The sequence below is a fragment of the Eptesicus fuscus genome, chromosome 1, assembly GCF_027574615.1.
Source record: "Eptesicus fuscus isolate TK198812 chromosome 1, DD_ASM_mEF_20220401, whole genome shotgun sequence".
Taxonomy (NCBI): Eukaryota; Metazoa; Chordata; class Mammalia; order Chiroptera; family Vespertilionidae; genus Eptesicus; species Eptesicus fuscus.
The window spans coordinates 32380926-32393637 of NC_072473.1; positions in this window are offsets into that span (position 1 = coordinate 32380926).

Consider the following 12712-nt stretch of genomic DNA (forward strand, 5'->3'; position numbering starts at 1 on the left):
GCACACGAGTGGAAAATAATATTCCATTAAAATGGAAACAAAAATAAAAGCTGAGGTAGCAATAGTTATGTCTGACAAAATAGACTTCAAAACAAAAGCCATATTAAGAAACAATACATAATACTAAGGGGATCCATCAAGAGGATATAACCCTTGTAAACATATATACACCCAACATAGGAGCAACTGAATATATAAAGAAAATCTTAGTGGAAATTAAGGGAGACATTAACAGCAATATAATCATAGAAGTGGATTTTAACCTTTTGCACTCAGATGTCGAGTGTGACTCGACACGGTTAGCATCGGTAGCAGCTCGAGAAAAAAGCAAGCGAGTGCAAAGGGTTAATACACCACTGACATCAATGGATAAATCTTCCAGACAAAAAATCAACAAGGTAACAGCAAACTTAAATGACACACTGGATTTGACTGATTGCTACAGAACTTTTTATCCCAAAGCAGCAGAATATAAGTTATTTTCAAGTGCATGTAGATCATTCTCAAAGATAGGTCACACATTAGGACACAAAATAAGGCTTAATAAATTAATGAAGATTGAAATAATATCAAGCATCTTCTCTGAGCACAATGGTATTAAACTAGAAATCAACTACAAAAATATTGAAAACATTTAAACACATATAGACTAAATAGCTTGCTATTAGACAATGAATGGGTTAACAATGAGATCATGGAAGCAATCAAAAGTTACCTGGAAACAAATGAAAATGAACACACACACAAAAAAAATAAATCTATGAAACAATGCGAAAACAGTTCTTAGAACGAAGTTCATAACATAACAGGCCTACCTTAAGAAATGATAAAAATTTCAAATGAACAATCAAAACCTACATCTAAAAGTACTAATTAAAAAACAACAAACAAAATTCAGAGTAAGTAGGAGGAAGGGAATAATAAAGATCAGAGCAGAAATAAATGACATAAAGACTGAAAAACAATGCAAATCATCAATAAAACTAAGAGCTGGTTCTTTGAAATGATAAATAAAGTTGAGAAATCTTTAAAAGCAAGATGACCCAATAAATAAAATAAAAAATGAAATGGAAAAAGTACAACTGACACCACAGAAATACAAAGGATTGTAAGAAAATGCTATGAACAACTATATGCCAACAAACTGGACAAACTGGGAAAAACAGATACATCCCTAGAAACATACAATTTTCTAAAACTAAATTAGGAAAAATCAGAAAACATGAATAGACCAATTACAATTAATAAAATTAAAGCAGTAATCCTAATATATAAAAACCCAGGGTCTGTAACATCCAAAACGACTGAAGGCTCAACCGACCAGAGGTCAGTGCTGGGTTGCCGTGGTGACCCAGCACTGACTGCTGTTGCTTTGAGAGACATGACCCAGAACTGACTGCTGAGGGGGCTGCATATCAGGCCTGAAGAGAGGCCTGGAGGGAGAAACAGGGTCTGATCCGTAGCCTCTGAGGCAGCTGTTGATCAGTCCTTACTTCTTTCTTTCTCTAAGGGCCTGGCCAGCAGCTACACCTCTCTTTCTCTCAGGCCTTCCACTGGGGCGGCTGATCAGCCCTGCCTCTCCAATCAGGCCTGTTGATAGGCCCGGAGATGCTGACTGGCATAGAAACCAACCAATCAGAACCAAATATGGGTGAAGTGCAAGGAGCCAATGGCTGCCTAGGAGGCAGAGCTTTTGATGCTGACTGGCATAGAAACTGACCAATCAGAACCTAATCTTGGTGAACTGCAAAGGCAGAACCTAAGGTGGGGGCTGAAGAGGGTTTTAAGGGCAACAGCTGTTTGGTGTAAGGTATAAGAAAGCAGTTCAATTTTTTAATGACCGGTTTGGCAGTATAGTGCATATGTCTGGCTGTCAGTCCAGATATAGGGATTATGTGTTTTTGTCTGCCAAGAGCATCTCCTCCTGATGAAAAAGGCTCTCCCCCACCATGCTTGAATAAGCAATCCTTTCCTATATAATCTATCTATACTACTAAAATGGTCATATGCTAATTAGACTGGGTCAACCAGCCTTCTTCCAGACATCCGACTTCCTTCCGGACAAAGCCATGGTGGTGGGGCCAAGGCAGAGGCCATTAGGGGCAACCAGCCTGGCAGGGAAGAGCAGTTGGGGGTGAGATCAGGCTAGCAGGGGAGGGCAGTTGGGGGCGAGATCAGGCTGGAAGGGAAGGGCAGTTAGGGGCAACCAGGCCGGCAGAGGAGGGCAGTTGGGGGCAAGATCAGGCCAGCAGGGGAGGGCAGTTAGGGGTGATCAGGCAGGGGAGGGCAGTTGGGGGTGATCAAGCAGGCAGGCAGAGGCAGTTAGGGGCGATAAGGCAGGCAGGCAGAGAGGTTAGGGTCGGTCAGGCAGGCAGGCAGAGGGGTTAGGGGCAATTAGGCAGGCAGCCAGGTGAGCAGTTAGGAACCAGCAATCGTATATTGTGAGAGGGATGTCCGACTGCTGGTTTAGGCCTGATCCCCCAAGTGGCCCCCAATTGGAGAGGGTGCAGGCTGGGCTGAGGGATCCCCCCATGCACAAATTTCATGTACTGGGCCACTATTAATAAATAAAAACCTTTGAGCAAATACAAGTCATGGACCAGATGGCTTCACAGGTGCATTTTACCAAATATTCAAAAAGAAGTAACACTTATCCTCCTCAAAGTATTCCAAAAAATTCAAGAGGATAGAAGGCTTCCAAGCTCTTTTTATGAGCTTATGGAATTATCCTTATTCCAACACCAGAAAAAGACATTATAAAGGAATAAAATTATATGCCAATATCTCTGATGAACATAGGTGCTAAAATTCTCAACAAAATATTGAAAACCAGATCCAGAAATACATTAAAGAGATGATACTCAATGGTAAACTGAGATTTATTTCTAGGATACAAGGTCGGTACAATATCTGCAAATCAATTAATGTGATAAACTACATAAAATATGAAGGATAAAGATCACATGATTATATCAATAGATGCAGAAAAAGCATTCAACAAAATAGAGCATCCATTTATAATAAAAATTTTCAGCAAAGTGGGAATAGAGGGATCATACCATGAAGTAATTAAGGTTATATAAGACAAACTTACAGCTAATATCACATTCAATGGGCAGAAACTAAAATAATTTCTCTTAAAATCCATAACAAGAGAGGGCTATCTTCTTTCACCATTTGTATTCAACATTGTACTGGAAGTCCTAGCCACAGCAATCAGAAAAGAAGATAAAATTAAAGGCATCCAAATTGTAAAGGAGAAAGTAAAACTTTCATTATTTGCAGATGACGATATCATACACAGAAAACCATAAGACTCCAACAAAAACTATTAGATTTAATAAATGAATTTGGCAAAGTAGCAGGATAAAAATTAATATCCAGAAATTGATGGCATTTTTATACACAAATAATGATCTCTCAGAAAGAGATACTAAAAAGCAATCCCATTCACCATGGCAACAATAACAACAAAAATAAGGTACCAAGGAATAAATTTAACCAAAGACATAAAAGACCTGTATTCAGAAAACTAGTACATTGAAAAAGGAAATAGAGGAAGACAAGCAAGTGGAAGTATATACCATGTTCATGGATTAGAAGAATTAACATCATTAACATGATTTGCCTTTTTTTGTCCATTCTTTTGCTGTGCAAAATCTCTTCAGTTTGACATAATCCCATTCATTTATTTTTGCCTTTACCTCCCTTGCCTTTGGGGTCAAGTCCATAAAATGTTCTCTACCACACAGGTCCATAAGTTTGGTACCTATATTTTTTTCTATGTGACTTATAGTTTCAGGTCTTATGTTTAATTGAATTAATTTTTGTACATGGGGACAAACTGCAATCCAGTTTCATTCATTTTCATGTGACTTTCCAGTTTCCCCAGCACCATTTATTGAAGAGACTATCTTTATTCCAATGTGCATTTCTGGCTCCTTTGTCGAAAATTACTTATCCATATATATGAGGTTTTATAGCTGGACTTTCTATTCTGTTCCATTGATCTGTGTGTCTTTATCTCTTCCAGTACCATGCTGTTTTGATTATTGTAGCTCTGTAGTATATTTTGAAGTCAGGTAGCATGTTACCTCCAGTGTTGTTCTTTTTTTTTTTTTTTTTTTTTTTTAGGATTGCTTTGGCTATTCTGGGTCCTTTGTGGTTCCATACAAATCTGATGATTTCACGTTCTATTTCTTTAAAAAATTACATTGGGATTTTAATGGGGATTGAATTAAATCTGTATATTGTTCTGGGTAAAGTGGCCATTTTAACTATGTTGATACTTCCAACCCTTGAACATGGGATACTTTTCCATTTCATTGTGTCTTCTCAATCTCTTTTAATAATGTTTTGTAATTTTCAGTATATAGGTCTTTCACATTCCTTGTTAAGTTTATTCCTAGGTATTTTATTCTTTTGGTTGCAATTGCAAAAGGAATTATTTTCTCCATTTCTTTTTCTGAAGTTTTGCTGTTGGTATACAGGCAGGCATTGTTTTTTGCACATTGATTTTGTGTCCTGCAACTTGACTGTATTTGTTTACCGTTTCCAGTAGTTTTTTGGTAGAGTATTTAGGGTTTTCTATATACAGCATCATGTCATCCACAAAAAATGACAGTTTGACTCCTTCCTTCCCTTTTTGGATGCGTTTTATTTATTCCTCTTGCCTTATTGCTCTGGCTAGTACTTCTGGTACTATCCTATCTAATAAAAGAGTAATATGCAAATTGATTGTCACTCCAACACACAAGATGGCTGCCTCCATGGGGTCAAAGATGGCTGCCTCCATGCGGACATAAGATGGCCACCACAAGATGGCTGGCAGGGGAGGGCAGTTGTGGGTGATCAGGCCAGCAAGGGAGGGCAGTAGGGAGGTACCAGGCCTGAAAATGGAGGGCAGTTGGAGGTGATCAGGCCTGCAAGGGTGGGCAGTTAGGGGTGACCAGGCCAGCAGGGGAGGGCAGTTAGGGGTGACCAGGCCAGCAGGGGAAGGCAGTTAACGATGACCAAGCCTGCAGGGGAGGGCAGTTGGGGGTGACCAGCCTGCAGGGGAGGGCAGTTGCAGGGGATCAGGCCTGCAGGAGAGAGAAGTTGCGGGGGACCAGGGCTGCATGGGAGAGCAGTTGGGGATGACCAGGCCAGCAGGGGAGGGCAGTTGGGGATGACCAGGCCAGCAGGGGAGGGCAGTTATGGGCAACCAGGCCTACAGGGGAAATAAGTTGGGGGGGGACCAGGCCTGCAGGCAAGGGTGATTGGGGGTGCCAGGCCTGCAGGGGAGGGCAGTTGGTGATGACCAGGCTGGCAGGGGAGGGCAGTTAGGGGCAACCAGACTGGCAAGGGTGGGCAGTTAGGAGTGACTGGGCCAGCAGGGGAGGGCAGTTGGGGGTGACCAGGCCTCCAGGGGAGGACAGTTAGGGGCAATCGGGCTGGCAGGGGAGCAGTTAGGCATTGATCATGCTGGCAGGCAGAAGCAGTTAGGGGCAATCAGGCAGGCAGGAGGCAAGCGGTTGGGAGCCAGAAGTCCTGGAATGTAATAAGGATATCCAACTGCCTGTTTAGGCCCATTCCCACCAGGATTGGGCCTAATCGGGCAGTCAAACATCCCTCGAGGTGTCCCAGACTGGAGAGGGTACAGGCTGGGCTGAGGGACACACACCCCCGTGCATGAATTTCGTGCACCGGACCTCTACTGTTGAATAAGAGTGGTGAGGGTGGACATCCTTGTCTTGTTCCTGACCTTAGGGGAAAAGCTTTCAGTTTTTCACCATTGAGTATGATATTGGCTGAGAGTTTATCATATATGGCCTTTATTCTGTTGAGGTACTTTCCTTCTATTCCTATTTTATTATTTTAATCATAAATGTATGTTGTATCTTATCAAATGCCTTTTCTGCATCTATTGACAAGATCATATAATATTTGGCAGCCAACCAGATGGGAGATGATATTTGCAAACAGTAGCTCTGACAAAGGTTTAATTTCCAATATATATAAAGAACTCATAAAACTCAACACCAAACAAATAAACAATCCAATAAAAAAGTGGACAGAGGACCTGCAGTTATACCTCTCCCAAGAAGGTATACAAACAGCCAATAGATATATGAAAAGATGTTCAACCTCACTGGCAATCATGGAAATGCAAATTAAAACTACAATGAGATGCCACCTTACACCAGTTAGGGTGGCCATTATCAACAAGACAAGCAACAAAAAGTGTTGGAGAGGTTGTAGAACAAAGGGAAACCTCATTCACTGATGGTGGGATTGTAGACTGGTAAAATCACTATGAAAAGCAGTCTGGTGATTCCTCAAAAAATTAAAAATAGAGCTACCATACGACCCAACAACCCCACTCCTGGGTATATACCCGAAAAACTCCAAATCATTTATATGCAAAGATACATGCACCCCTATGTTAATTGCAGCATTATTCACAGTGGCCAAGAGTTGGAAACAGCCAATATGCCCTACGACAGAGACTGGATTAAGAAGATGTGGTATATATACACAATGGAGTACTACACAGCCATAAGAAAGGATGAAATACTAGGTGTACCAGTTAATAATGGCGGATTTTGTAATCAAAGAAAACATGATATTTCAAGAGGAACATCAAAAGTGCTTTATTCAAAATAATGTCCATTGCTAGCTACACATTTCCCCCATCTTTCAGGTAATTTGTGGATACCATTCCAATAAACTTTTCTTGTTTTGAAGCAAACCATTCAGAGACCCAATTTTCCACTTTTTCATATGTTTTGAAGTGCTGCTCAGAAAGTGCGTGTGCCATCAATTGGAACAAGTGGTAATCTGAAGGAGCAAGGTCTGGTGAATATAGCGGGTCGGTTAATACTTCCCAGGCAAGATCCTTTAACGTGTCTTTAACTGGTTTTGAAGTGTGTGATGGTGCGTCATCATGAAGCAAAATTACTTTGCTGTGTCTTCTGGCACATTATGGTCATTTCACCATCAAAGCGTGGTTCAAATTGATTATTTATTGTTGGTAGCGATCAGTATTAATGGTTTCACCTGGTTTTAGAAGCTCATAATACACCACACCTTCCTAATCCCACCAAATGCAGAGCATTGACTCTTTCCGATTTGGCCTTGCAGTTGATGTTGATGGTTGACCTGGATCAACCCATGATTTTGAGCAGTTGGGATTCTCAAAATAAATCCACTTTTCATCACCAGTCACAATTCGATGCAAAAATGACTTTCTTTCATGCCATTGAAGCAACATTTTACTGATTACTTTTCGGTTTTCCATTTGTCTTTTGTTCAGTTGATGTGGCACCCATTTTCCTTCCTTTAAAATCTTTCCTATTGCTTGTAAATGATTGGAAATTGTTTTCTGAGCAACGTTTAATCTTTCTGAAAGTTGTTTTTTTTGTTTTGTTTTTTTTTTAGTTTGACACACATCTTCATCCAATAATGCTTGTAATTGTTGGTCTTTAAACTTTTTCGGTTGATCTGGACATTCTTTGTCTTTCACATCAAAATCATCACTTTTAAAGCATTTAAACCAGTGTTCACAAGTATGTTGAGATGGAGCATGTTCACCATAAGCTTCCTGAAGTATATGATAACTTCTTCTTCAAAATAAAGTAATGAATTAAAACTTCCCACAAATGCTCTTTTTTGGGGGCACAAAATTCGACATTTTAAGTGTAAAAATATCTATGATGTTAACTTCAGAAAATTTGACATATGAAATTTTGAAGCTTGCTGTCAATACAACAAAATAGCATACATATTAAATCACATATACTGGTATATCAACATATGTGTAATTCCATCTATTGAAAAAATCCACATTATTTTTTAATACATTTTATTGATTTTTTTTTTTTACAGAGAGGAAGGCAGAGGAATAGAGAGTTAGAAACATTGATGAGAGAGAAACTTCGACACACCATCTACTGGGGATGTGCCCACAACCAAGGTACATGCCCTTGACCGGAATCGAACCTGGGACCCTTCAGTCCACAGGCCTACGCTCTATCCACTGAGCCAAACCGGTTAGGGCAAAAATCTGCATTATTAACTGGTACAACTTGTAGTGTCATTACAACAACATGGATGGACCTTGAGAACATTATGTAAAATGAAATAAGTCAAACAGAAAAAGCTAAGAAATATATGCTTTCACTCATATGTGGAATATAAAACTGAAACTTATGAACAGAAACAGCAGTGTGGTGGTTGCCAGAGGGAGTGATGTGGGGGGGAAAAAGGGGTCCTAATATGAGGTTACAGAAGAAGATTTGACTTTTGGTGGTGGGAACATGTTCTTATATACAGATTTTGTAGATTAGTAACCCACACATGAAACCTGTAAGTTCATGTTGACTAATGTCACCCCAATAAAATTTTAAAAAATGCTTTGCCATACTACCCAAAACAATCTACAGATTCAACACATTTACCATTAAAATACCAAAGGCATATTTCAAAACTATAGAACAAATATTCCAAAAATTTATATGAAACCAAAACTGACCCAGAATAGCCACAGCATTCTTGAGAAAGAACAAAGTTGAAGGGATCACAATACTGGATATAAAACTATACTACATAACGATTGAAATAAAAAGAACTTGATATTGGCACAAGTACAGGCATATAGACTAATTGAACAGAACTAAGACCCCAGATATTGATTCATGCCAATCTGGTCAAATAATATTTTACAAAGGAGGAAAGAGCATACAAGGGAGAAAACATAATCTCTTCAATAAATGTGTTGGGAAATTGGTCAGGTACATGCAAAAATGCAAGAATGAAACTAGACCACCAACTTACACCATACATAAGAATAAACTCAAAATGGATAAACAATTTAAATGTAAGTTGTTAAACCATAAAATCCTGGATGAAAACATAGGCAGTGATACCTCAGATATCTCATGTATCAGTATTTTCACAGGTACAACTCTGAGTAAATAATAAACAAATGGTACTATATAAAACTTAAAACTTCTGTACAGCAAAAGAAACCATCATTAAAATTAAAAATACAAGGTAAACCACTGTATGGAAGCACATGACACATCTGATAAGGGGTTAATTTCCAAGATATACAAAGAACTCATACATCTCAACACGAGAAAGACAAACACTCCAATTAAAAAATGGGCAAAGGCCTGAATAGACATTTCTCCAAAGAAGACATACAGATGGCCAGGAGACATATGAAAACATACTCGACATTACTAATCATCATAGAGTTACAAATTAAAACTACAATGAGGTATCTCTTCACAATTGCCAGAATGGTTACCAGCAATAAATCAACAAACAAATGCTAGCAAGGATGTGCAGAAAAGGGAAAGCTAGTACACTGCTGGTGGGCATGCATACTGATGCAGCCACTATGGAAAACAATATGGAGTTTCTTCAAAAAAATTTTATCTGGAACTGTCATTTGACCCAGTGATCTCACTTCTGGGAATATAATTCTATTATCCTGAAACACAAATCAGAAAGAATATATGCAACCCAATGTTCATAGCATCATTATTTATAATAGTTAAGATCTGGAAACAGCACAATTGCCAATCAGTAGATGAGTGGTTAAAACATTTGTGGTACATTTACACAATGGGATACTATGCAGCTATAAAAAGAAGGGTATTTTACCATTTGAAACAGAATGGAGGGGCATAGAGAATATTATACTAAAAGAAATCAGCCAGACAGAAAACACAAGTATCACATGATCTCACTTATATGTTGAATCTAATGAACAAAATAAACTTAAAAAATAGATCCAGATGAATGGAATCATGCAACAGACTGAGGATTCTCCAAGGGGAATGGGGAGGGAGGAAAGAGATCAACTAAATAACTTATATGCATGAACACAGACAATAGTGGGGTAAAGGCCTGGGTTGAGGCAGGGTCTGGTAAAGAGAGGCAAAGGAGGGCGTAAATGGGAGATATCTGTAATAATTGTCAACAATAAATAGTAATCAAAAAAGCATGGTACAAGCATAAAAACAGACATATCGATCAATGGAACAGGAGAGCCCAGAAATAAACCTATGCCTTTATGGTTAATTAATATGTGACAAAGTAGGCAAGAAAACAAAATGGGGTAAAGATAGTTTATTCAATAAAATGGTGCTTGGAAAATTGAGTATATATGTGCAAACAAATAAAATTAGACCACTTTCTTACATCATACACAAGAATGACCTCAATGTAGATTACAGACTTAATTGTGAGATTCAAAACCACAAAAATTCTAGTAGAAAACAGGTAGTAAATTATTGGACATTTCTTGTAGCAATATTTTTGGCTGCTATATATCTTTGGGCAAGGGAAACAAAAGAAAAATAAACTAATAAAACACTTTTGCACAGCAAAGAAACCACCATCAAAATGAAAAGAAATCCCACTAAATGAGAGAATATATTCACCAATGATACATCTGATAAGAGGTTAATTTCCAAAATTTATAAAAAATTTATACAACTCAATGCCAGAAAAACAAACCAATCAATTAAAAAAAGTGCAATGGGCCTGAACACAAACTTCTTCAAAGATGACATACAGATGGTCAATAGATATAGGAAAGATGCTTGATATCACTAATGGTCAGATAAATGCTAATTAAAAGCACAATGAGATATCACCTCACACTTGTGAGAATGGCTATTATCATTAAATGAACAAAGAACAAGGGTTGGTGCAGATGTGGAGAACATGAAACTCTCTGTCACTGTAGGAGGGAATGCAGACTTGTGCAGCTTATGGAATTAACGCAAAAAATTAAAAATGGCACTATTGTATGACCGAGTGATTTCACTTTGGGGAATATATCTGAAGAAACTTGAAATACTAATTGAAAATAATATATGCATCCCTATGTCCATTGCAGCATAATTTACAATAGCCAAGATTTGGAAGCTGCCCAGGCATCTACTGGTAGATGAGTGGATAAAAAAGAGGTGCATAACGAAATACTACTTGGCCGTGGAAAAGAAGGAATTCTTACCTTTTGAATTGGACCTGGAGATTAATATGCTCAGTGAGATAAGCCAGGCAGAGAAAAATAATGACCATATGATGTCACTTATATTTGGAATCTAGCAAACAAAATAAACTAACAAACAAAACAGAAACAGACTCAGACAAACAGAACAGACTGACGCTATTAGATGCAAAGGGTGTTTGAAAACTGGATGAAAAGGTGACGGGATTAAGCACCCACACTCACAAATAAACCCCACACAAAAAAACCCAAAAATAATCTCATAGAGATAACAGTATGATGATTACCAGAGAGAAAGGAAGATCAAGGGAGATAGAAGAGTGTAAAATGGGTATAAACAGTGACTAAAGGAGACTTCACTTTGGTGGACAAATAAAGAATACAGATGATCTATACTAATAATAGAGGAATATGCAAATTGACCAGGATGCTGTCACAGTAACAGTAAAGGTCAAACAGCAGGCCGCATGGGGCGACCAAACCGGCAAGGGGGTTAGTGAGGGACAACCAAATGACTCAACAATAGGCTGCATGGGGTGATCAGGCTGGCAGAGGGGGTAGTAGGGGCAATCAGGCTTGCAGGGGGCAGTTGGGGGCAACCAGGCCAGCAGGGGAGCAGTTAGGGGCAACTAGGTCAGCAGAGGGGGGCAGTTGGGGGCCACCAGGCCAGCAGGGGGGCAGTTGGGGGTGATCAGGCAGGCAGAGGGTCAGTAAGGGGTGACCAGGACAGCGGGGGGGGGGCAGTTGGGGGTGACCAGGCTGGCAGGGGGGGAAAGTGGGGGCGACCAGACCAGCAGAGGTGGTTAGTGAAGGATGACCAAACGACTCAACCACAGGCTGCATGGAGCGACCAGGCTGGCAGAGGGGCCAGTAAGGGGCATCCAGGCCGGTGGGGAGGGGGCAGTTAGGGGCGACCAGGCTGGCAGAAGTGGCATTGGGGGTGACAAGGCTGTCAGGGGGGCAGTTAGGGGCGATCAGGCCAGCAGGCAGAGGCGGTTAGGGGTGATCAGGCTGGCAAGGAAGGCAGTTAGGAGGCAGCAGTCCCAGATTGTGAGAAGGATGTCTGAATGCCAGTTTAGGCACAATCCCCAAGGGGTTCCAGATTGGAGAGGGTGCAGGCTGGGCTGAGGGGATGGCCCCATGAACAAATTTCATGCACCAGGCCTCTAGTGTATTATATAATTGTACACCAGCAAATATATATATACTAGAGGCCTGGTGCACGAAATTCATGCACAGAGGCGGGGTGTCTCTCAGCCCAGCCTGTACCCTCTTCAATCTGGGACCCCTCGAGGGATGTCCGACTGCCCGTTTAGGCCCGATCCCGGTGGGATCGGGCCTAAACGGGCAGTCGGACATCCCTCTCACAATCCAAGACTGCTGACTCCCAACTGCTTGCATGCCTGCCTTCCTGATTTCCCCTAACCGCTTCTGCCTGCCAGCCTGATCACCCCTAACCACTCCCATGTCAGCCTGATTGATGCCTAACTGCTCCCCTGCCAGCCTGTTTGCCCCCAACTTCCCTCCTCTGCTGGCCTGGTCACCCCTAACTGCCCTTCCCTGCAGGGTTGATTGCCTCCAACTGCCCTCCCTTGCAGACCTGGTCCCTCTCAACTGCCTTTTCTTGCAGGCCTGGTGCCTCCCAACTGCCCTCCCCTGCTGGCCATCTTGTGGTGGCCATCTTGTGTCCACATGGGGGCAGGA